Here is a 25,730-nt window from a genome sequence, read left to right as displayed (position 1 = left end):
AAATGTAACTCCGTGTTTTATGCGCGCGCACACACACACACACACACACACACACACACACATATATATATATATATATATATATATATATATATATATATATATATATATATATGGGTCTACCTGATAACACCGACATGCCAAAACACCGACAACGAAATAACCGACACGAAAAAAATGAAAAAAAAAAGTTCAAAAACACGAAACTTCACATGCCCGACAAACCAAAATCCCGACAATCAACAAAACAAATACCTTTCCCGAAAAACGCACACACAAAACAAGCATACCAAAACCCTTACAAACCTACACTAAACCGTACATACACAACTATATATGCACTTACCTTAACCCAAACCCTAACTTTAAGGTCCGTCACTATCGCACACTTACCTTACCCACACCCTAACCCTAACTCAATCTGCCCCTAACCCTCAAGTCCATCACTATTGCACACTTACCTTACCCGCACCCTAACCCACTTAACCTGGCCCTAAACCTAAACTCTGTCACTATCACACACTTACCTGACCCGCACCCTACCCCAACATCCATCACTATCACACACTTACCTTACCCACACCCTGACCCTAACGTCCATCCCTATCGCATATTTACCTTAACATGTTGGTGCTCTTCATGTTGGGATTCTCAACTGTCAGTCTTCTCCATTGCCGATCTTCTGGTGTCGGTGTTCTTGTTGTCGGCGATCTGCGATTTTGGCGTTTTCAGGTAGACCCATATATATACACACACACACACATATATATATATATATATATATATATATATATATTCATGAACCAGGCATAACTGACTGCATGATTTATGGATAACTGTATATAGAGTTTTGTAAAGCATTATATTAATTAAATTACAATAAAGGGAATGTATTCATGGTCAGATATTACAATGGCAAATAGAGTGAATCTATATACATTATGAAATAACTTTTACTTACAAAACAAACTTATTAATGAAAAAATTACTAAGTCTTATAAAGACTGATGTTATATACATTAGAAAGTAGTGCTACATATTAAGATACATACTTATGTTCAAATAGTATAATGGCAAATTGACATGTAATAGTAGCAAGCACACCTCTTATGCTGTCCATTTTCAAGATCAATGCAGGGGTCCAGCGGAGGGTCTAAAGACATAGCCCTTAAATTTGTTTCTATATAAATTTCTGCCTTGGGGGCATTATCTGAAAATCTGTACTATTGGGGGTTGTGATCTATTAAATTAAGTCCCTTGTGGCTATCCAATTGCACAAGTTGTGCATCCTCACTGAGCTGTGAGATTTAACAATTAGGCATACAAACTTACATGCAACATAAAACAGGCAAGTGGCTACCTTTGCATTCAGTAGCCTCTGTTTGTAACAGGTAAACATATGAGGTGCATTATACAAGCAAGCCAGAAGTTTTTTCAAGCTGTTTGATGCATTAGAATACAAGCAAGCAGTTTAGATTATCTGCCCACCTCATTTTACTTAGACTTTTAACCAGCTAAAATGCAGCAAGGAGACAAATGAAGACATATTTATAGGTTACATCATAATCACTTTCTATTACTATATTATATTTAAGCAGTACAAATATTCAAACCATTACTGAGATGCTAAACAAACCAACAATATTCTGTTATATTACATACCAATAACTTAAAAAATATATGCTGCACTTCCCCTTGAAGGCTTGCCTTTTACCCCCAACTCACAGGGCTTCCCAACCTACCACAAAACATCAAAGTCCATGGAGCTAAAAGAAGCTGAAATCCAAAGGAAGGCTGTAGGTAGGTAGTTATTAATCTAGCAATTAACCAGTGTCCAGAAATATCCAGAAGTGATAGAGAGTGTGCTAACCAGCTCAAAGCTGCTAGGAATTGAACCAGGACTGGTAAGGACCAATGCCTAGCATGGTGGAGTAGCTTGTTAGAAAATGTTTTGAATGCTTGCATTGAGGATGAGTAAGTCTTTTTGGTGTTTGTAGCACAAGACTTGGATATAATAACTTTCTCCAGTCAGTCAAATTTTGAGTAGAATATGTGTTCCACTAGGAGTGTCTCTGGAGCCTGTTGATAGAATCTGGCAAAACTAGAACTAGGATAAACTGTCAGCAACACCATTTTCCTTCCCTGGAATGTAAACTTCCTGTTGGCAAAGTGCTCTTTCCAAGTAAAGGTGGTAACACATATGGGGAAGATTTCTAAAAAGGTGATATCCCACTTGTTTCCTCTGGCCAGAAGGAGGGACATTTTTCAGCACCCCCCTCCCTTGGAAATGACTATGCATCCAAAACCCTGCTGCTGCATCTGTGAAGAGCAGAACCTCAATCTAAAATCTCCAGTGACCCTGCCACAAAGTGACCTCCTTATAGTGATGCAAAAAGATTCTCCATGGTCTGAGGTATTTTCTAATACTGCTTGTAGCATGTACCCAGAGGAGTGTACTCTTCCAGCCTTGCAGTAAATTCAGTAGGTATCAGAGAAAGGTCCTGCCTAGTGAAATGGCCTTATAAGTGAAACTGAGGAGTCCATGTGGCTCCATGACCTCTTTGAACCTAATCTTTCTCACCTTGAGGAACTTATCAATTGTAATACTGAAGACCTGCAGTTTTTTGATGGGATGACTTAAAAGAGGCAGATGGGACAGTCACAATACTAAGAAAGGGTATCATGTGACTGCGACATTCCAGCTTATCAGAGTCCAAGTGCACTGCCAAGTTCTGGCACAGATTCAGAAATGACTGCATGACCATTCTCAAGCCATCCTCCCTTCATCTGTGTCAGGAAATCATCTAGGTAATGCTCTGCGGATTGCCCCAAGACCCATTGCTGCCAGCACCAGTATAGAGCAATGTTTCAAAAACTGAGCAAGCTAGGGAGTGGCCCATAAAGCAGTGTTACAAACATTGAGCAGGCTAGGGAGCAGCCCATATAGCAACGTTACAAAAACTGAGCAGGCTAGGAACCAGTCCATAGAGCAATGTTATAAAAACTGAGCAGGCTAGGGAGCAGCCCATAGAGCAATGTTACAAAAACTGAGGAGGCTATGGGAACAGCCCATAGAGCAATGTTACAAAATGTGAGCAGGCTAGGGAGCAGCCCATAGAGCAATGTTACAAAAACTGAGCAGGCTAGGGAGCAGCCCATAGAGCAATGTTACAAAAACTGAGCAGGGTAGGGAGCAGCCCATAGATAAATGCTTCAAAAACTGAGCAGGCTAGAGAGCAGCAAATGGGTGTAGCTCTGTCGAAGAGAAAATTTCCATCAAAGATAAAACCTCAAAGGGGACAATTTTACACGCTAATGGGAAGCAAGTGGAAGGCAGAATTTATGTCCAACTTACACAGCCACAAGTTGTCAAAACCTCTGGATGACCTTTGCGTGAGATTAAGGAGTGCATAATGCACTTTAGAGTCTTCCTTGGCTATCAAGTCATTGTCAGAGGAACCAACTGGGGAGAGAAATGGCGAATTTTGTGAAATTCTCCTGCCACTTTTTTGTTAGCAGACTGATCGGGGATAACTTGAGATTGTCCGAGGAGGCTGTCCAGACAGATTAAAGATTCTCCCTGCCTGTAACTCCTCTTTAAGCAATTTCTTTACTATAGACCTCTTGCCTTTGACAAAGTTTAGATTCTTCACAATTTTAGGGGGTCGGGGACTAGATGGCAAAATCTGACTTAAATCCTGAAATAAGAAATCATGCTTCAGATTTGTTGGGGTACTTGAATAGTTCTTCAGCTAACTTAGCGACTTTGTTCTGAGAATGATAATTTCTGTTTGTGTATGTATCCCCTTACTGGGTTGGCACAAAATCCATGAAAAAGGGGTCCCTCCATGAAGCAGTTTTGAAATCAGGATTAGAACTTTTTTCACCTGGCTCTTACCCTACCACCTGCTAGCTGGATGGTTCTTTGCACAATGCGAACAAGTACAGGCAAACCTGCAGGACGGCTATGAACATTTCCCATTATTGAAAGCCCAGCAGTGTCTAATATTGGCCTGGGCATTGAAAAGGGTAGAGACAACTGAGGAATGGGGCTTGTCCAGCATTAAGCTGAGTCATATCAGGACGACATTGATTCCACTGGAGAGACTTATCTGTCTTCTTTAATTTTTTGAAATGCTGATCATACCAGGACCATGAAGATCCCCATCTAATGTGATGAGCTTCTCTAATCAAGAGAAAACAGACTAACAAGGAGAGTGCCTGGCTGGAGTCCATTTCAAAGATGATGGTCATATACACCATAAAAATCAATATCGGATTGTCCCAACTTCTAACTAACCCTTTAGATGATGTTTTTTTTTTTTTTTTTTTTTTTTTTTTTTTACCTAAGGCAGCCAGTGCTACTACTACTAGGTATTTTGTCCCTGCATTGTCTGATTAAATAATCTGTTGAACCCCTTCTGTGTCAATTAAATCAAAACATCAATGTAATCTCCCCAGGCTGCTTGATATTTAATACTCACTGGCACATGGGATGTGATATGGGACCCTGGAAGGCTAGTTATCGCCTTATTCCCTAACACCATAGGGAAAAAAATGGAGCTATGATTAAAATCAGGATCAGTTGATATTGTGCTCCCTGATAAGGAAGGCTGCAGTGGATTTGGCACAGCCATCAACATGGATGGTTGTTCTTGTATACACTTGTGGAACTCCTGAGCACCAATGCTACCTGAGCAATGCTTATCCCCAAAACTTTAAGACCATATCAGAAATTTTGTCTCTCTCTCTTCTGGTAGTAAATTTCAAACTCTGCTAAATATTTCTCTACTGTTGACCCCCTATCTGTTCTCAGTGCCCCACTTTCTGAATCTTCATTACCTTCATTTCTTGGATTTAGCTCTGAAGAATGGGTTGCTGTTTCCACTGAAACTTCCACTGAACTGAAGACATCTCTATGATTTCTCTGATTTGGCTTCTTAGCTGGAGGTGTAGGTGACAGTTGTGGAACTGTGAAGATCAACAATCTCCACCATCCAACCAAGTGGAAGCACTGCAAGCCTTCATTCAACCTAAGCCTAGTTTTATACCTTTCTATCCGTTTTTCCATTAAAGTCATTGCATGACGTCGATCCCAGTCTGGTTATTTTACAAGTCTATACCCTTCAAGTGTGTCTCATTATGAGGAATGTTCCTCATTTCTAGTGTTCCTCACTGTTCATTGTTTTGTGTTAAGAACATTTTTAACAGATATCCCTATTAGATGATACTGAATTGTATCTGTTCATCAAACAACGTTTTATCAGTATGAAATAATATATTAAACCATCCTGCGAGCTTCCTGATTTAAGTTGTTAGTTAATTGTTAATAAATGTTCCACATTTGCCCATTTGTTTGACATTATGAGTGGTAGTGTTCTAAAATGTTGGACATGGAAGGTTGAGAGCTATGTCTAATCTTTCTATAGATGAGACCAACCCTCTCATGAAAGAAAAATCCAAGAGCTGCTTGAAGCAAAAAGGGGTACAACCGTGTTTCTAAGAACAGAACCCTATAACTTCAGACTTCAGGCCTCTGGTAACTGAGACACTCAAACTTTGTTGAAACAATATATTTGAATAAGTTTATGATAACTATATTCTGTATGTTTTTTTTTTTACCTAAATAGTCACTAGGAGACAACTCTGAGTAGCAAGAAAAAGTGTAGAAGCAATATCTCATGAAGAAAATCTTACTTTTATAAAGTTCAATCTAATGAGACGACCACTAAAATGATTGCAGCCTTCTACAGGAAAAATATTTCCACCTCATCACTAGGGAGCAACAAACTTGCAGGCAAGTCTTCTTTGTGCATGCTCTTAACAATCTCTTGATTCTACTAGGAAACAAGCATAGTTTTGAAGTAACACAGTGCGCATCATATAACCACTTTAGTTTATGCAGAGTGCTCCAGTTTTAAAGCTTGCAGCAGCAGATTCTCTGATAGTTAACACATATGTCTGCTGTGTCATTGACTCAGTCACTCTGCAGCATTGAACAAATGACAGACAAGCTTCCATGAATGACTTACCAGTCAAGTGGTCCAATCTCTGGTGCCAGTGATAGTCTTGACACTTTGTTCAAGATACAGAACAAAAATTATAAAAAGAAAGTTACGTGGAAAAGAATTGTCTGGTCTTTTGTTCTGCATTCAATGCAAACTAGGCAAGTCTGATTATTCCTTCAATATAATTAAAAAAATTAATAAAAAGTGGATTTAGGAAAAAGAAGGAAGGGATGAACTTAGTGCAAACAAAGACTATCTGCTGTTCATCTTGTCCTGTGCTGTAACTGTGTACTTCCTCTATCTTCTAGTAAGATGTGTTGCAATGATTGCATTGAAATTAGTATATGCATGTTACTATAAAATAGTGCACTATTAAAATAAAGAAAACACATATGTAAAGCATATGTTCTACTGAATAAATATACGCTAACTGTAAATATATAGTTTCCCATTGATGGTGGATTAGGTAAAGTAACATGTGTAGCAGCCCTGTACTATTACACCACAAAGGGGGCAAACATAGTTTCACTCCCTAGATTGCTACTTTTTGAAGTATCCCCAAAAGGAGCTAATTTACATATCATACCCATTCTCTACCCTTCCCTCCTATGAGTGAACATTTACTTGCAGGTAGATTTAGACCCTTTACTATTGATTCTGATTGTCTTTGGTTAGATTTTTATAGCTGACAGGTTGTAAATTATGGCATACTGTTCAATACACATGACAAGAGCTGTAGGCTTTACTGAGAAAGTGTGCAGTGAAAAAGTAACAGGACAAAAGTAAACAGCAAATAAATGGTGGAGAATAAAAAGCACAAATCACAAGTTTACAAAATGGTAAATGCAGGACTTCAAAAACCAGGTAAATGCAGATCATGAATACTATCAGCTGACGTGATTGTTTTAAGCTATATAAAATTAAGCAAATTCAGAAACATTATTTGGATTACTCTGGAAGTAAGAGGAATTAAACGTAAACTGCAGTTGGACAAAAGAGCTGCTTTGTCAATAATTTTCAGGAAGCAATCTGAGAAATTATCTTCCAACATGACATTAGATGAATCTGGATTGTTACTAAAGACTTAAAAAGATAAAACATTTACTGTGACATAAGGAATAGTTGATATAATTTGTAAAACATTTCTCACAATATGCAGCATAATCATGGTCATCGGTTAAACATTTATCTCAACATGCAGAATAATCAGGGTCACTGGCAAAACATTTACCACAATATACAGAATAATCAGGGTCACTGGCAAAACATTTACCACAATATACAGAATAATAAGGGTCACTGGCAAAATATTTACCACAATATACAGAATAATAAGGGTCACTGGCAAAATATTTGCCACCATATACAGAATAACAATGGTTGCTAATAATGTGTTCTCCATGTTATTTAGAATAATCTATTCCACTTGCGATAGGCTTATCACAATATGCTAAAAAATGTAATTGTTGGTAAAATATTTGCCACAATATATGCAATAATCTCTGTCACTGATAACACATTTACCACAATATACAGAATAGTCATGGTTACTGATAAAACATTTACCATAATATACAAAATAATCATATTCATTGGTAAAATATTTTCCAGAGTATATTGAATAATCAAAGTCACAGGTAAAACATTTACCAGAATATACTGAATAAGTGTGGTTACTGGTAAAACATTTGCTACAATATACAAACTAATCATGGTTATGTGTAAAATATTTACCACAATATACAGAATACGTCAGAAGAGTTGTATGGGATTTCCAAGATGGCTGCACACTGAGTAACAGCTTACTTTCACCTCTCCCAGTGTGAAAACAGAAACTCAGAAAAGAGAGCCAGTGAACTTGTCTTTTTGTATGAATTCAGTATCTGGCTAATAAGTACACTGGCCAGATGCCCGCAACAACAACAACAACAAAAAAAGAAATTTAGAGAACCTGAAAGAAAAGCAATCATAATAGGCAGGGAGAACACTCTGATTGGAACGAATTCTACACCTCTTCATCAAAGAGCAGTGCAAGCTCCAGCTTTGGTGCAAGACATGACTTTCAATAATCTACAGGAAAAAAAATAATCAAATGTACTCAGAGCTGATTAAAATAAATTAAACACTGGAGGAGTATATCAACTCAAATAACAAAATGCTGGAAAATGGAAGAAGCTTTAAACAGATATTCAGATGATGTGATAAAATTGAAAAAAAAAAAACAGAGGTTGAAATGAAGAAAAGGCTGTACCAGAGAAGCTGGAAGGAACAGACTGCATTAATTTTGTGAAAGCACAGATAAGCAACTAGACTGGTATTCCACAGCAGAAGTTATTAATTGAAAGGGTACATTGTGTGTATGCTCCACACATGAGAAAGCAAACTAGACCTTTAATAGCAAATATGCAATCCTACCAGCAGAAAGAAATGATTCTGACAAAACTGTGGTAGAACGACAAAGTACTAAAAGTGGGAGACAGTAGAGTGTTTGTGGAAAATGATTACTCACTGTACACCAGGCAGAATAATAATAAGTTTATTCCACTAATCAGGGAATGTTGAGAAATAGGTCTGAGTTTCAAGCTGCTGTATCCAGCTATTTTCAGAATATTATTTTCTGAAGGGTTAAAATATTTTTTGATGCAGAACATGCTAAGGAGGAAATCAAAAGTTTGTCCAACAAAAAGTGAGCTATGAAACAGAAGGAGATCCTGGTTTGAACAATAAAGCCCACAGATAGACTGTGTCGATGAAACCTTTTTGAATGTCCCAAAGGAAAATGCTTGCAAGACAGAAAAAAAGTACAACAGTCGACTACAAGAACCAGGAATATCTTGTAAATGCAGCAGAGACTGGATATTAGAGATGGAGATCAACAGAAGAAAAACTGGCAACACAGAAATTGACAAATAAATATGGGATTACAAAGCATTAATTATATTTATGAATATCATAAAACAAGAAAATATGAAAATACTGGACTTTTTTGACTTTGGTAAACTTGGAGGGAACTCCAAAGCATATGCCCTACTTCATGTCATTAATGTTTGGAAGGACATTAAGTAAAACAAGATTTTGTTCATAACAGTATTATCTTTATAATGTATGACACAATCTGCATGTTATAAAGTAAAGCATTCTCTATTTTCTAGAGGGATACTATAGTAAAGAGGTGCCCCTGTTTTTTTTTTCCTTCTTCTTTCTCTCTCATTGTTCAGTTTTAAGAAATGTAGGCACTGCAGTGTAACTTACTTTGACTTTCGGCTTTTCCCAGTTAGGGGTCGCCACAGCGGAACTCCGGTCCACTCATGATTGGAAGTGGACTTTTACAATGCCGAGTTGCCAGCCCAATGCCCAACCTTCAATGAAGGCACACCCATTCACGCATGCACCTACCTGCATGTCTTTAACATCACTCGACCATGGGGAGGACATGCAGACTCCACACAGAAGGTGCTCCAGCTGAGAATCGAATGGGAGAACCTGTTGCTGTGAGGCGACAACGCTAACCACTGCACCACCGTGGCTTCAGGCACTACAATGTAACAAAAGAAGTAAATCTTGGTCAAACATTCATGATACAAGAAACATTGATGTTTTTCTTACTATTGCATATGGGAATTATTGGACTGAGGCCCTTTGCTTGATCTAGTAACAAGTTTTAAAGGAAAGCAAATAAATAAAAGAAAACACTGAATATAATAAAAGGTTTTCCTCTAGCAAATAAATGAGTCCTTGTAGAGGCAAATGTGTATCTGGTTCTCATGCTCTATGGACGCAATCTGATAAGTGGAAATGAAAACAGAATACTTTTTTCTTTCAGTGGCTTTCTTTCAATGTCTAGGAGATAATGTTTTCTGAAAGCATTCATGTTTTTCCAATCTGGGAAATAAATAAAGATAAGACAAAAACAGACAGCACTTACTAGGACCACAATCTATACCATGTGTCTTATCATAGATAACCTCTTTACAGGTTAATTAAAGTCTCTGAGTGTGGATGTCAGTCTGGAATGATTATTCCTATTAGGAGAGTAAAACTTCAATATTTGAGGATGCACTTAATTTTGTGTTTTGGTAATACATTAATAGGTTTTAGGGGTGTTCTGGAGGTGTGTTTTTGTTGGTTTTTATTAAAACAAAAAGTTTTGTAAGATGTGACATAGGTTCAAATGGAAATAAGCAACTGTATAAAAAAATCAATATCCCAACTATTAGTGTATGCATGTAACACAAATGATGGAACTAGACATTAAAAAAACAGTTACATGTAACAGGTGGGAATAATTTCTTAACATAATGACACCACTTTCTGTATTATCTTTAAATGTAAATGGTCTCACAAGTATAAACAAAAATGAAACAGTAGTTAACTATATTAAAAATGTAGACTGAAAATAGCTATGCTACAGGAGACACATTTGAAAAGAAATGAACATGTGAATATGAAAAAGAAAAGTTTTCATGATGGTTATTCAGCAGAATATCTTGGACAAAGGAAAAGGATAGTACTTACATTGATTGTAAGATTAGCTCCAAAAGTGATAGAAGAGGGGGGAAAAGATAATAATGGTAGATTTGTAGTAATAAGGAGCTACTGGCAAGGGAGAAGGATTACACTGGTATGTATTTATATTCCACCTAAAACTGCTATATTGGAGCTGAAGAAAATTCTCGGAGAAATAATTAGCTTTCAGCAGGGAATATTAATGTTGGGGACTGGAATTTGATTTTCAGTACTGAGGATGTATCTGGGATGCCCAGAAGGGAAAATATAATAAAAGAGGGTATATTTTTGAAGAAATTTATGAAAATATTTGGCATGGAAGTTGTGAATTCAGAATAGGTGTTTGGAGTGAATGCACATATTATTCCTCAAGATACAAAAAATAGGCTAGGCTAGACAGAACTTTTATTTCACAGGAACATGTGTATTTAATTGAATGTTTTGATACATGTCCAATAACTATTTTAGATCACACTCCAATAATAACTAAAATAAAAATGCATGGTAATAAAATAAAAATGAGACACTGGCACTTTTCTACCTATCTGTTCAAAAGAGGGGAATTTAAGGAAAGGGTAGTGGAAATTATTTTGGAGTTATTAGAGAAGATAGAAATTTCTTAATAAAATATTGCTGGGGACTGGGATAAAATTAAAATGGGGTTTAAAAACTGTGTGGCAATAAAAGAAAGAGAGATATGGGTAAGAAGCAACAATAATTATTTAGAGTAACTGACAAATGTTATAGTATTGCAGAATAGGGGGAATCTCACAGAGCAAGATCAGAAGCAATTGCAGAATGCTAAACAGAAAGTAAGGGATTACCTCAATAATATGCATGAGTTTACAAAGACTACTGTTAAGCAACTGTATTTTGATAACCCCAGAACACAAAATATTTTAGCACAATGACTCAGACAACAGAATGTAGAAAGGATTGTTGCCAAACTTAGGGAGCCTATAACAAGGAAGCTAGCAAGAGATCCTTTAGAAGTACTAGAAACATTTTGGAAATTATCAAAATCTGTATAAAGTAGAGAAATATACAAATCAAGAAAAGGCACAATCGAAGTGTTTATGGAAGAATTAAATATGCCATGGTTAGAGGTAGACAAGGCTCAATTACTAACAGTTAGGATAAGAGGAGAAGAGATAAAAATGGTGCTGTATAACTAATCTATAGGAAAGTCCCATAGAATACATGGTATTCCTCTAGAAGTTTGGAAGCTAGGAGGGAAAAATGATAAAGATCTGGAAGGTTTTGTTTGACAGTGTTTTAAGAGGAGGAGAAGCACAAACATCCTGGAAGAAAGTGGTCATGGCTGTATTACATAAAGATAGTAAAGACCCATCAGATCCAGCTTCATAAAGGCCCATTTCAATTATAAACCATGATTATAAAGTGTTTATGTCTATAATGGTTAAACGAATGGCAAGGTGTTGCCAAAATTAATAGATATGGATCAGTTTGGTTTTGTGGAGGGGAAGCAAACATTTGACAGCATTAACAGAACAATGATGATCTACAGGGAAACAAAATATAAGAAAATACCACTGTTGTTAGTGGGTCTTGATTCAGAGAAAGCATTCAACAGAGTAAGCTGGAATTTTATGAGCAGGGCAATGGAAGCATTTGTATTCCCTGATAAAATTATAAGGTTGATTAGGAGGATGTATGAGGAAGTGGGGGCAAAATTAAAGTGAGTGGGTTCCTCTCTGATAATGTCTGAGAAGAGGAACCAGGCAGGGGTGTCCTCTTTTACTTTTGTTATCTGCATTATATGTATATCGTGTATTAACTAGCTCTGTCTTTACATTTTAGTATTGTATTGCCTATCTCTGTTTAAGTTGTTATAACCATTGGAGCTTTTCTCCCCGGGCCTCTACTGAAAATGGACATATATCCAGCTAGACTAGCCCGGTCAACAAATGTAAAATAAAATAAAATAAATAAATAAAATAAAAATTACAATTAAAACCACTGGCAAAAAATAAGGGACTCAGACATCCAAGGATATAATTGGTATGGTAGTCAAGAAAAGCTGGCTTTATTTGCAGATGATATTTTATATGTGAGAAAAATCAGAAAAGGACACATTAGTTGTGAAACATTTTGAGACAGTTTCACATCTTCTCAGGATACCAAATTAATGAAGATAAAACAAAGGCAATATCTGTAAACTATGTACCCACACACAAATGTGTTCAGCGATACCATTATGTGTGGGGACATGATAAAATGAAGTACTTTGTAGTATGGATTAAAAAAGATTTTTGTGGCAGATAAGATATGTGGAAAGAGAGTAAACAAAAGATAATATAAAAACTGAGAAATTGGAAGCTTATTTTTATGGCTATGGATAGCAAGATAGAAACCGTTAAAATGTTTTAGTCCCTTTAGTTTTATACCCAGGTTAGGCATATTTGTATCAACCAGAGGTGAAGTTGTGGATAGCAATTAATAAAGAACTGAAGGATTTTGTCTGTGAGGGAAAGAGAGCAAGAATCAAGTGGGATAAGCTGATTCTTCCGATAGAACAAGGTGGTTTGGGATAACCTGATTTGAAGGGGTATTTCAGAGCTACACAGTTTAGGCTTCTACACATAGCACAAGTAGAAAGCTATAATTTAAAATGGAAAGGGATGATGATGAAGCACGGTGAAAGGTCCAGAAATAAGGAGAGACTGGGATTTTTGATGCATCACTTACATACAGAATATTCACAAAGAAACAGAAATCATTCTAAGAACTAAGCCAGCATGGGAATGAAGAAAGGAGTTTCTGCCAATAAAGATGAATGTAATTAGGGATACAGACAACAGAAAAGAAGTACTGGAATTTATTGAAGAAAACTGGAAAAGGAGGCAAGGTATTGGGAGCAAATAATTAGAGAGGAAATAGAATGGGAAGAGACCAAGGATTTGTTTGGACTACAGATTAGAGATTCCTTCCCTGTCAAGGACTGATATCAGCGTATTGGCAAAGGGAAAGGAATAAGGGGATCCTAAGTGAAAGACCAGCACTGGTAGAATTTTTAGTAGAACCTAGAACAGTAACTGTTGCTAAAATGGGTTAATTAGTAGAGCATAGAGAATACTGCATGATAACTATAAGAATCAATCAGAGGAGGTTAGAAAGGATTGGGAAGAGAGATTGGATAAGCAATTCACAAAGAAACAATGGGGAATATATGTGTGTCTCCCAAATATGCAACAAATTCTAGAAGATTTAGGATCTTTGCTTGGAAGTGTTTACATAGGTATTTTATACACCGAGTAGACTCCAAAGAATTTTTCCTCGTGTAGAGAGCAAATGTTGGAGGTGTGATGTGTAAGAAAGATAATTGGGAACCTATTTTTGAGGAGTTTACTAAGTTGGTAGGCTTTAGAAATTCCCTGTACACTACCCTATCAGAAATCCTGGATGAGCAAATTGGTAAAACTAAGGAAATTATTTTTTGAGCTATGATACAGAATCGGAATTACCTAAACGTAGTAAGGCCTTGCTTAGTCTAATTATGGTGGTTGCCAAAAAAGCGATTACTAGAAAATGGAAATCAAAGTCTAAACCAACTGTACTAGAAGTAGTGAATATAGTAACAAGATGAAATAACTGGAAATGGGATCTTTAGAAAAGGATAGGAGCAAATTACATAGAGAAATGGGAATAGTGGGAACAGTACCTGTAGAATAACATTTTTTAGGCAGAATGAGCTTTAAAAGAAGGCAATATTTGAATAAAATATGTAAAGTTTGACTGACAATGACTGGATAGATTGTAAGTGATGTATAATGTTTGCAACTAAAAATATGTCAATATGGTTTGTTTTAATCTATATAAATGCATGATTGCCTATGCCATAAGTGATAGTTTAACAAAGATGTTCCTTCTTAAAAAAAATAAGATTTGTATGACCCATATTTAGGAATTGTGTTAATGATTTGCACACACAATATACTAAATTCCCATCCATGACTGAAGGCAAGCATGGGGAATGCTTTTACACAATCAACTAGTACACATACCACAATGCCAGTCTTACTGGGTAGGAGGATGTCCAACATTTGGCACAATGGGGGACGGCAGGACAGGGTAGCATACCACAGTGCTTACCTATTGCACAACACTGTTGCACTCAGTCCTCTATAGTTGTAGGTAATACAATTCATAAAAAAATTTAGATGCCTTAGAACAACAAGGAATATATCCCATACAGATGTGCAGTTTAGTGCCACCTATGAGACAAGACAGTCTGGTTCACAGTGCTCATATAAGACACAATGTACTAATACATAGACTAGAAATACTTTAGACAAGAAGGAGAATACCATCCACAAGCATTAGGACGTTATTGCCTTTTCAGAACTTCTTAAAAGAGGACAAAACAAAAAAAACAGATTTGAGATATGACTTGGATACAGTTAGTTCCACAGTGCAGTCTATACATAACCAGACAACAAACTGCTCAGTCTTATTACCAATGCTACCCGTGACCTTCTGCTCCAGTTTCAAGAACCTAGTACTTGAGATATAACACTGGGAACTGAAGAAAGCCTACATGTCCAAAAACTGAGGGGAGAAAGGAAGCAAGGCTGAAAGGCCTGGACGTGGGCTAGCATTCCCCTATTTTATTAGTATGAGGCCTACAGAAAACCATGACAGGCATTTCTTGCACATGAGGGCAAACTACATGTGCCATTCATTTATCATGAAATCTAAACTGCATTCTGAATCCTGGGCACAAAGACCAGTATGATAAAAGAGGTAGACCATTAATCTTTCTTCTTACAGTATTAAAAGCATAGTAAGGTGCAGAAAGCAATGCATAACTGTGTAATTAAGATTGCCCACTTTGTTACACAAGTCAAATGTTGTCTGCATCTGACTGAAAGGGACAGGCACAGCTAAAACTGAAGAAAGCAGGTCTGCTGTAATGGAATATTACATATAAACCAAATCAACAAGTCAATTGGAGGGACAGTTCAGTATGAAAAATGCTCAAAAAAAAAAAAAATAAGAGAAGACAAGCAATAAATTATGATGCCATCTTATGGATAACATGCAGGGAAGGATGAGCAAACAAATGAAGAGCCAGTAAATTTTAAAGAAATACAATTAACACATTGAAAAACTCTCAAAATAATGGCTGTGGATCATACAGCAATAAAAATAAGCAAGCAGAACCTGTAAGGCAGTAATAGAAATTAAATGCAAGGATTAATATCCAGGCAAAGTCCAATGTCTGTCAGAGACAACAGTTACCCATTATGGCAAAAAACATGCAGGAAAAAACAGTAAATGTTAAGTATATGGAAAAGGACATGAGGCAGAATCACAGCTTGAGAATTGGGCTATAACAAAGATATTGACCACCCATCTGAGAAGTGGTGGAGAAGCAGTGGACTTTGATGTCCACATTCAAGTAACAAAGGACATAGCTAAAGGATATCATTCACTGTTATGTGGTGGAAGGGCTAACAACAGATGAAACTTGTGTTGACCAAAAAAAAAAAAAAATCCACAGTAGTAATAACAGTTTCCGTCATAATACAATAGGACAAAGAATTTGCATGAAAGAAATATTTTACATGCATGTTACACTAGGGTGAGGCATCAGTCACACACAAACTCATGACACAAGAAAAAAGGCTTAGCTAGTGAATAAAGAACTTGCTGCATAATCTGTGTACAACACTGTTCATAAGACAATGGACACCCTTCAAACCCTACACAAAAACAGTACAGTTTAACAGAATGAAATTGACATAAGCAACATAAAGATGAGTTTCATTTAGTAGCTAATCTAATAGATTTGTATCTAAACAGTGAATCAATTAAAAAACTATGCTAGAATCAACACAAATATAATAGTAAAAATCAACAAACTTCAAGAAACAAAAGCTGCATATACACTATCACACTACAGTACCTAACACTGCAATGCACACAATACAGAAAATATCCACATGATAAAATAGTAAAACAGACAAAACTTATACTTACAAGGTGAATGGCTCTACCCTAAATCTACCTAATGTAAAATACTAACAAGTGTGTCTCTCTTAGGAGTGGTCTGTTTTCCATTCACTAAGATAGGATACAAACTCCGGTGATAGTTTGGTACCCCTGTTGTCTCCAGGCAACTTACCACTGGCATACTGTTATTCCCACTTGATGCCTCGCCCACCTTTTGTTCCCACCTTGCTTCTGTGGATATTTGTATGCTACATGACTGCACTGTTACATTTAAAACATCTACCCCTTGATCGTGGCCATGTACCTGAATAATTGGCTTTCCCTGTTACTAAAAGACTCTGTTGGGGTGGTTTAGGCTGTCAACCATGGATTCCTTATATCCATGTGCAGCACTGGGTATCCCCTTCTTGTGCAGTGATGCCCTGCTTGCTATGTAGAGATCCTCTTTTTTCCCCAGCTCATCCACAGAGTTACACTCCTGGTCTGCTAACCAGATTCTCATGTCCTGAGGCAAAGTGCTAAGGGCTTGTTCCCTCACCAAAAGGTCTACCAGACTTTCAAAAGTGGTGACCTGACATCCAGTCATCTAGTTATGAAATTAAGTGCTTAACTCAGCAATATAATCACATACACTTTCATCGTCCTTGCGTCTATGCTCACAAAACTAGTGTGCATGGCAAAGATATATATGGCACGATCTGCAATTCACACTCTCACGAATGTAAACTATGCCATCAATATCATTACTCAGCTATGTATGTCATGAGTGCATCACCGAAACAGATATCATTGGAAGATGTGTATGGAGGGACATGAGGAAGGATGCATTGCACTCAGGTATTGGTGTGGTGAAGGCTGTGAACTATGAAGGTATTATGGCCTGTCATGTGAATGTCCTGCACATACTCAGTAGTTGTGTTTAATACAAGGGGGTACTCACCACCATGGATGCATACAGGTGGACATTCCACATACCATATATTTCAGAACACAGGCCACATAATAACTTGTCTGCTGATAGAGTGTGACATCTACATGATCCTTGGTTTTTGCATTTATTTGCATAATGAAACAAATCCCTACATTTTTTTTCATCTCATGTGTTGTCATGGCTGTGTATTGATACTGTTTGTATTATACCAGTATCACAGTTGGAGTCAAAGATTGTGCACAATCTGTAGTCCTCCAGACAGATGTTGGGAGACAGGATTTGTATGTCATTCTTGACATCTGTAATTTCAATAATGGACAAGAAAGGACCTAGCAGACGGCTCTGATGTACACACTTGATCACTGGGCATGAGATATAGGTCACTTCACACATTTCTACATATTTAGATGCCATGTATGTGATCCACTGTTTACCCACTTGGTGATATAGGTGTAGTGTCATTCTGGAGTGAATACCTCAGTGTGGACTTCTGTCAACTGCCTTGGCCTTTTCAAGTTCCACATAATGATTCTCTTTGAGGACATCTGACAGATGTAACAGACATAGATGTAGCATCAAAAACTCACACGTCTGTTGCACACAGCCAGGATATTACTGGTGTCCATTTAAAGAAGGTCGATGATGACATGTTGGTCTACCTCAGATCAGGACAGTCAGGATGTCTCTATACACGCATGCATCAGCTGCTGTCCCCAGCCTAATCAGATGGATGCATGTCAATGTATACCTTTCTACAGGAACATATTCCATCTGGAGGGTGTGTTGAAATGTGTATCACACCATGACAGGTAGGTGTATGTTGTGATTCACACTATAGGTGATCTGTGATGTTGTCACATCCCACTATTTCTGCATGATAGGCCTCCATAAAGGTAACACATTGCATACTGCCTATCTTGATCTTCTCTAGAGTTTGGACACAATCCCCCTACACAGGTATCATTGACAAACTCTACCAGCTGGGGATTAACACATGTCACTAGATGGTTAACAAATGTCATCACTGACAGAACACATACTGTGAAAGTTGGTGAGTCAACATCTACCATTGCAGCTGTCACCACTGCTGTACCCCAAGGATCTGTGCTGGGCTCTGTATTGTTTGGAATCTATTTCTCAACAGTCCAGGCTACACAATACGACCTGTAGCTTACCAAGTTTGCTGATTCATACATATTGGTTGCAATCACGGAGTCCAGCAACGCTGTGACTACAGTACTAGAGGGGCTAGCGCACTTAAAATGATTGGTGCCAAAGCCACATGGTCTACTAATAAATACAGAATGTGTCAGGATTTGTGTCTTATGCAAAGTGGAATTTCCTGGTAAATACACCATTGAGAACACTCCCCCATACTGAAACCAGTGGTGCAAGAATTGTGAATGCACATAGATAGCAATCTGAACTTTGACTGTGTCCACAGTGTTATGGAAAGGCTATGTTGTGCACCTCAGAAGTCAGGCCATTGTATCCAGATCTCAGGAGGATACAGCAGTACTGTAATCAAACCTCATCTGAACACTGTAATACTTTCTTGTGCATGTACCTCACCAGACACCTGCAGCAGTTGGCCAGACCACAGGAGTTTCACACCAAGAAACTACAGGTACTACAAATCATGCCATGATGTACATAGATATACTAAAAGCCTTGTTCATGAAATCCGTATTGGAAAAGATGAGGTGGCTTTTCCCCCAGTATACAGGACATCTGTGACCCTGCCTTCATGTGTATACTGCACATCCACAAATCACCAGAGTATGTTGAGAGGAAGATGGTAAAAGCAATCTCCCACATTCTGTCTCTACTGTCAAGCAAGCCTCCCTCACCCACACACAAACAGTTGACTGCAGTGAGAGAAAAAAATTCCTACCTAATTACATAGATTACAGAACAAAGTATTGTATGCAAGTGCCATGGCACAAGTCTGACTTGGAGTGTCTGAGACAACACATTATAGCTGATGACATTAGCAGTGTCTGCTGAGGAGACTATAACAATGTTCCACATGCTGGGGTAAAATACTCTCTGTAATGTCAAGCAACAACTCTCTCACACACACACACGCACACACACACACACACACACACACACACACACACACACACACACACACACACACACACACACACACACAGTTGACTGCAATGAGAATATGTATGCAAATGCCATAACTCCTGTCCAACTTGGAGTGTCTCAGACATCACTTTATAGCTGATGACATCAGCAGTATCTGAATATAACAGTGTCCTACATGTTGGTGTAAAATAATATCTGTAATGTCAAGCAACAACCCACACACACACACACACACACACACACACACACACACACACACACACACACACACACCCATACACACTTGACTACAGTTAGAACAAAACAACTATCTCTTAAGTACACAGACTACAGAACACATTACTTTACACAAGTGCCACAGCTCAAGTCCAACTTGGAGTGTCTCAGACAGCACTTTATAGCTGATGGCATCAGAAGTGTCTGTTAAGGAGAATATAACAGTGTCGCACATGCTGGTGTAAAATTCTGTCTGTGATGTCAAGCAACATCTCTCTCACACACACACACACACACACACACACACACACACACACACACACACACACACACTGTTAACTGCAGTGAGAACAGAATCCCTACTTATCTAAGTACACAGACTACAAAACTCAGTACTTTATGCAAGAGCCAAGTCCCAAGTCTGTCTCAGTCTTTCATATGGCTGCAGCTCAACGTATAGTGCATGACATTAGCAGTGCATGTTGGAGAGAAGAAGTTGAGAGGTCTATATAAAATGCATCTGTATGCATGTGCAACTATCAAATATTGTCAATTCATGGGATTGAACCTGTTACTGCAGGATACATACTTCTGCTCCTCTGGCTAGGCACATACACAGACACAGTTGACTGCAGTGAGAACAGAACCCCTACCTATCTAAGTAGATGGACTACAGAAATTAGTACTGTATGCAAGCACAAGACAAAACTGACTTTTATATGGCTACATGTCAACTTATAATGGATTAGCAGTGCACGTTGGAGAGAAGAAGTTGGGAGGCCTGTATGAAATGGATGTGTAAGCATGTAGAAGCATCAAAATACTGTCAATCCATGGAATTGGAGTGGTAATTGTAGGATACACACTTCTGCTTTTCTGGCTAAACATACACACACAGACACACACAGACACACACAGACACACACACACACACACACACACACACACACACACACACACACACACACACACACACACACACACACACACCCAGTTGACTGCAGTGAGAACAGGACCCCTACCTATGTACACAGGCTATAGGACAAAGTACATTAGGCAAGCACCATGACACTAGTCTGACTTTTACAAGACTGCAGGTGAACTTATAGTAACAGGTAGCCTTATTGAGCATAGGTGTATGGTTGTTGTTTGCAGAGAAATTTTGTGAACAGCACCAACTCACCCTGTCCATGAGGGACATAGATGTCACCTCAGAGGTGACTTTACAATCACCAAACCAATAGTCAAGGCTGCACTTGAACAGGGTCATTGAAGAGCACTGATTCACATGCAGTGGGAGCCTATTACAGAGGAGTTTGAGTCATTGGGGGATATATCTGTCTCCCCAGCATATTTTGTTTATGTCACAGGCTAGGTTGAGAACCCTGGGCCAAGTTATTCTCTTCCCATTTGATTTGCAGATGTGCAGTATTTCCAGTAGAGCTGGGTGTGAGACTGTCCTGAAGGGCAGCATAGGTCACCTTTCAGCAGTCTGCATGATACTGAGTACACTGGCAGGTCTTTCAGTCTTTCCATGTATGCCATGTTTGGAGGCCCTGGAGTCTCCCAGGCACAACTCTGTGTTTTCTTCAATTGCTGCAGGTGTCTGGTGAGGCACAGACAGAAGGGAGCATTTTGCTGAATTAGTGGTCTTATAAGGGTAGAGTACAGCAGAGGTATGACCACCTTGGTCGTGGATGTGATGTCAATATGTATGACGTGCACAATGCAGAATGTGTGTGTCACCACTATGGACACATAGTGATGAAAGTGTACATTGCTATCAACATGTGTCCCAAGTCTCATAACACTGTGTTTCAGCTAAAAGCGGTGCAATGTATAGCATAATTAGTAGGGTACCTTATTGCCAAAGGGGACAATTAGCCATTGTATGCTTTAAGGTTCAGTTCATGAGTTTGGCATCAATCATTTGTATGCAGCAGCTCTTTCCGTAATATGTTACCATCAATGGGTGACTTTATATTAGTGCATCCAGTTACCAGTCATCTGCAAACTTGGTAAACCACAAGCCATCTAACATTGCCTCCACTTCAGGGAACTACTTTGCAAACAGTTGCAGGCCCAGTGCACATCCTTGTGGTATTCTAATGGTAATTGGCTACTGGTGGAGGTGCAGTCCCCAACTTTGACAGCATTTGTTATGTCAGTTGCGTACCTTTGTATTACTGTATGGCTTAATTGCCACATGGGGGATCTTCATTATGACATATGAATGGGGGATAGTGTTAAAGGCCTTAGATAAGTCAACATAGGAGGTATGTCTTGTTATCCATCATCCAGGTGTCTACAGTCAGTATCCAAGAAGTCCACAAGGTACAATAAGCAAGATGTACCCTTGACAAAAACAAAATGGATAGGGTCAAGTGGGTTGATGATCACCTATGCACATGTGAATATGGTCCATGCCGATTCCTTCCCTAGCCTTGAAAATAAGTGTTTTTAGGCATATGGGTCAATAGTTGTAGTTCTGCATGTTACCAGATTGAGGTGCATTGCATAATACACAACATTTGATATTACATTTTGTACTGTGGTTGACATATGTGTAGAAAAAGTACTGAGACATCAGGGTTGCAGTGCTTGAGGGGGTGGCAACAGATGGATATATTGTAAATGTGTGACATATTGTTAGATAGGGCCCTTAGTTTGTAATGTTTACACACATGTCATGTCATACACTGGAAATGGACCGTAAACAGCAATAATAGAGCATAATATAAATATTACCATAGCACAGCAAGCAGCAGGATTTGCATGACAGTTAGCAAAGTGCATACACATGCGAGATACACAAGTTTGCTCCTAGGTAAGGAGTGCACAAACACGAGATGTATTGCTGAAGCCTGACAGTTAGTACTGTGTCTATGAAATACACCTGCTGCTTAACTGACTGTGTGGCAGCACGTGTTAATACATTGACACATTACTTTTTTTGGCCCAGATGGTACTGGGTCCAAATACAGGTATATCCAATAATTTAAAATACTTTTCATTACAGAGTGATAATACAATGACATGAATTGTTTAAACGAGATGTGTTGCTGCATTTTGCCACCACTCACCATCGCTGTGCATTGGTGTGCAATGCAAACCTGCTCACAAACATGGAGCCCAAAAAGTCAAGGGATCCATTGCTTTTTCTGCTACTTATGTGTTTTGTGTGTGATTCTAATTTTTGACAAGATTAAAGATGTTAAAATGGGGTAGATAGGAAAGTGGTGAAATGGGGAGCAAGCAGAGGGAAGAGCAAAGTCTGACAGTTAGTACTGAGTCGCTGGAATACACCTGCTACTTAGACACTGTGGCAGCATGTGTTAATGCAGTTAATGCAGTGATACATTCCTTTTTGAGGCCAGATGGTACTGGCTTTGAATACAGCAGTATGTAATACTTTTAACTACGTTTGCATTACCGTTACTGTGTGTTGGTGCACGTTCATTTTCTGAAAAAATATTGATGTAAAATAGAACAAAAGTATCATGGTCTGTGTTTATTTTAACAGTATTCTATTGAATAGTACATAAATCTGGTCCACCACAGCCTCATGGATGTCTTTTCAAGTTATATTGTGCAATTTTCCTTCAGTCATGTTCTTATCTTCCCACAAATTCCCACCATGTCTGCCACAGATGTAGAGTAATGAGGAATGATGCTTTGCCACCAATTCCAGTCATTGCTTTTACTGGAAGTGTGCACAATGTTTGAAAATGTGCTCCTCTTGTCATCACGCAGAAAGATGGTGCTCAGCAGTGCACAGTTCCAAGCACTGTGTTTGCGCAATGGTAAGCAGAGCACAATAGTAGCAAGCAAAGCAAATTCAAGAGTATTAGATGTACATGGAGTTGTTTATGTGTGTTAGACAAATGTGAAGGTCATGGCAGTCCAGATAGCAGACATATACATACAGGAATATAGTACGCAATATATTCATAGTCATACATTGGAGAATAAATGTGATAATAGATAGAGAGATGAATACATAATTGTCACAATACTAATGCCTCTGCAGTCATATATATAATTAATATCGGCTATACCATGTCAAGTGTTATAAGTGAGAGGGACTATAATGGGAAGTGGAACAGTGTTAGAAAAATATATAATAGTAATATGCATGCTTAGTGCATTCGAGGTTTAAAAGGGTTAATACATTTATTCTGTTCACACTGCATGAATCTGCACAGCTATTAGAAACTTAACAAGAGACATTTAATTTCTGCTAATGTCATGAAAATAACAAGAGACATTTCATTTCTGCTAATGTCATGAAACTTAACAAAGAGATATTTCATTTCTGCTTATGCCATTAGAAAATATGCAGCTGCTAGAAGCTTTGATAAAGAAAACAGTAGATGCTTGAAAGTATAAACCATAGTCAGCATTAATTGTACCAAAGCTAGAAATGTATCTTGAATCTAGACAAAATGTAACACATGTATTAGAACTGTACAATTAAAGAATTGAAAAGTTAAGGTGGGCTAAAATAAGCCCAAGGCCAGGTTGTTTTTCTCAAAATGTTTTTGCAAGACAGCAAATAATCTGACCATGTCAGCAATAAGTCTGGTAACATTTTCTGTGAAACATACAGAAAGCTGTGTCCAACTACGTCAGCAATAGAATAGTAACATTTTCTATATGACATGAAGAGAACTGTATAAGAATAATATACTGATCACCAAAGAGCTAGACAAATTCTGTACCTACATGCTTTGTCTCCTTGCTGCAAGTAATAAAAGGGTGCCGTGTCCAACTACGTCAGCAATAGAATAGTAACATTTTCTATATGACATGAAGAGAACTGTATAAGAATAATATACTGATCACCAAAGAGCTAGACAAATCCTGTACCTACATGCTTTGTCTCCTTGCTGCAAGTAATAAAAGGGTGCCTTGCTTGAACCTAATGTGCATTGGTCTTTGAAGTTTTTTCCTTTTACAGATTGGTCCTTCAGACCATCTCTTCACCTCGGATCAGACGGCCAGGTGGCTGAAACCGTATGGGGAAGAAACCAAATTGGTTCTTCTTATATGGAAAATCCTCTGACTGAATTGCAGTTCAAAAGAGGCCAGCCACTTTCGGATCTGTGACTGAAGGATGAGTATCCACGAATCGGTGATCAATCACGTAGGCTCAGGTAAGGTGAATCTACTTTTTTCTGTTTTCTGTTTTAGATCAGGGACTAGATGTGTATTGTTTTTGTCAGATTGTATTTTTGCAAGTCAGGGACAAAAAAAGATTACTGTGTTGTCATAGATCAGGAGAAACAGAATAAGTAGGCAGTCATTCTGAAGAGACTATAACAAAATCTGTGGTACCACGTTAAAAATTAAGAGAAGTTGCATAACAATCAAAGGGTAAAACAAAATGGGTAATAATTGCACAAAAAGACCCCAAAACCCGCCGTTAACAGAAGATGCAAAATATATGCAGACGCAGCGCACCGACAATATTAAATATTATTTAAAATGGGTTAATAAATACGAATTCGACAGAAAATTAGAAAAATCCTCGCTTATCAAACTTAACAGCTCAAAAACTATTCCAAGGGTCGGGTAAAAAAGCAATGTCGATTAGGAATTCCTCAGGCACACAGGTGGCTGGAGGAAGTAAACCATAGGGAACAAAAAAACAAAGATTCAAAAGCAATGTTTTTAGATAAGGAGGATAATAACTTAGTAATAGCATCAGCACCTCCGCCTCCCTTACCAGAATATGAAGCAAGTGAACAGATTAGTCCACCCCCACTATATCCTGTTGTCACTGAAGACAGAGATATTGTGAAATTAAAACTGACTAAAATTAGAGATCCCATTGGGACCAGGTCCAGATCAAAGGCAGGTAATTCAGAAGAAGGTATCGAGTTATGGCAAATAGTTAAGAATTCACGATCTATAGGTGAAGAAGAAGAAATATGCCTGCTTATAGAAGTACCCAATCCTCAGGCAGGTCAAGACAATCAGGACCCAAGTAT

Source organism: Protopterus annectens, chromosome 5.part0 (genome assembly GCF_019279795.1).
Source record: "Protopterus annectens isolate FY-2018-M chromosome 5.part0, PAN1.0, whole genome shotgun sequence".
NCBI classification, from domain to species: domain Eukaryota; kingdom Metazoa; phylum Chordata; order Ceratodontiformes; family Protopteridae; genus Protopterus; species Protopterus annectens.
Note: the sequence above shows the minus strand (reverse complement) of the source record.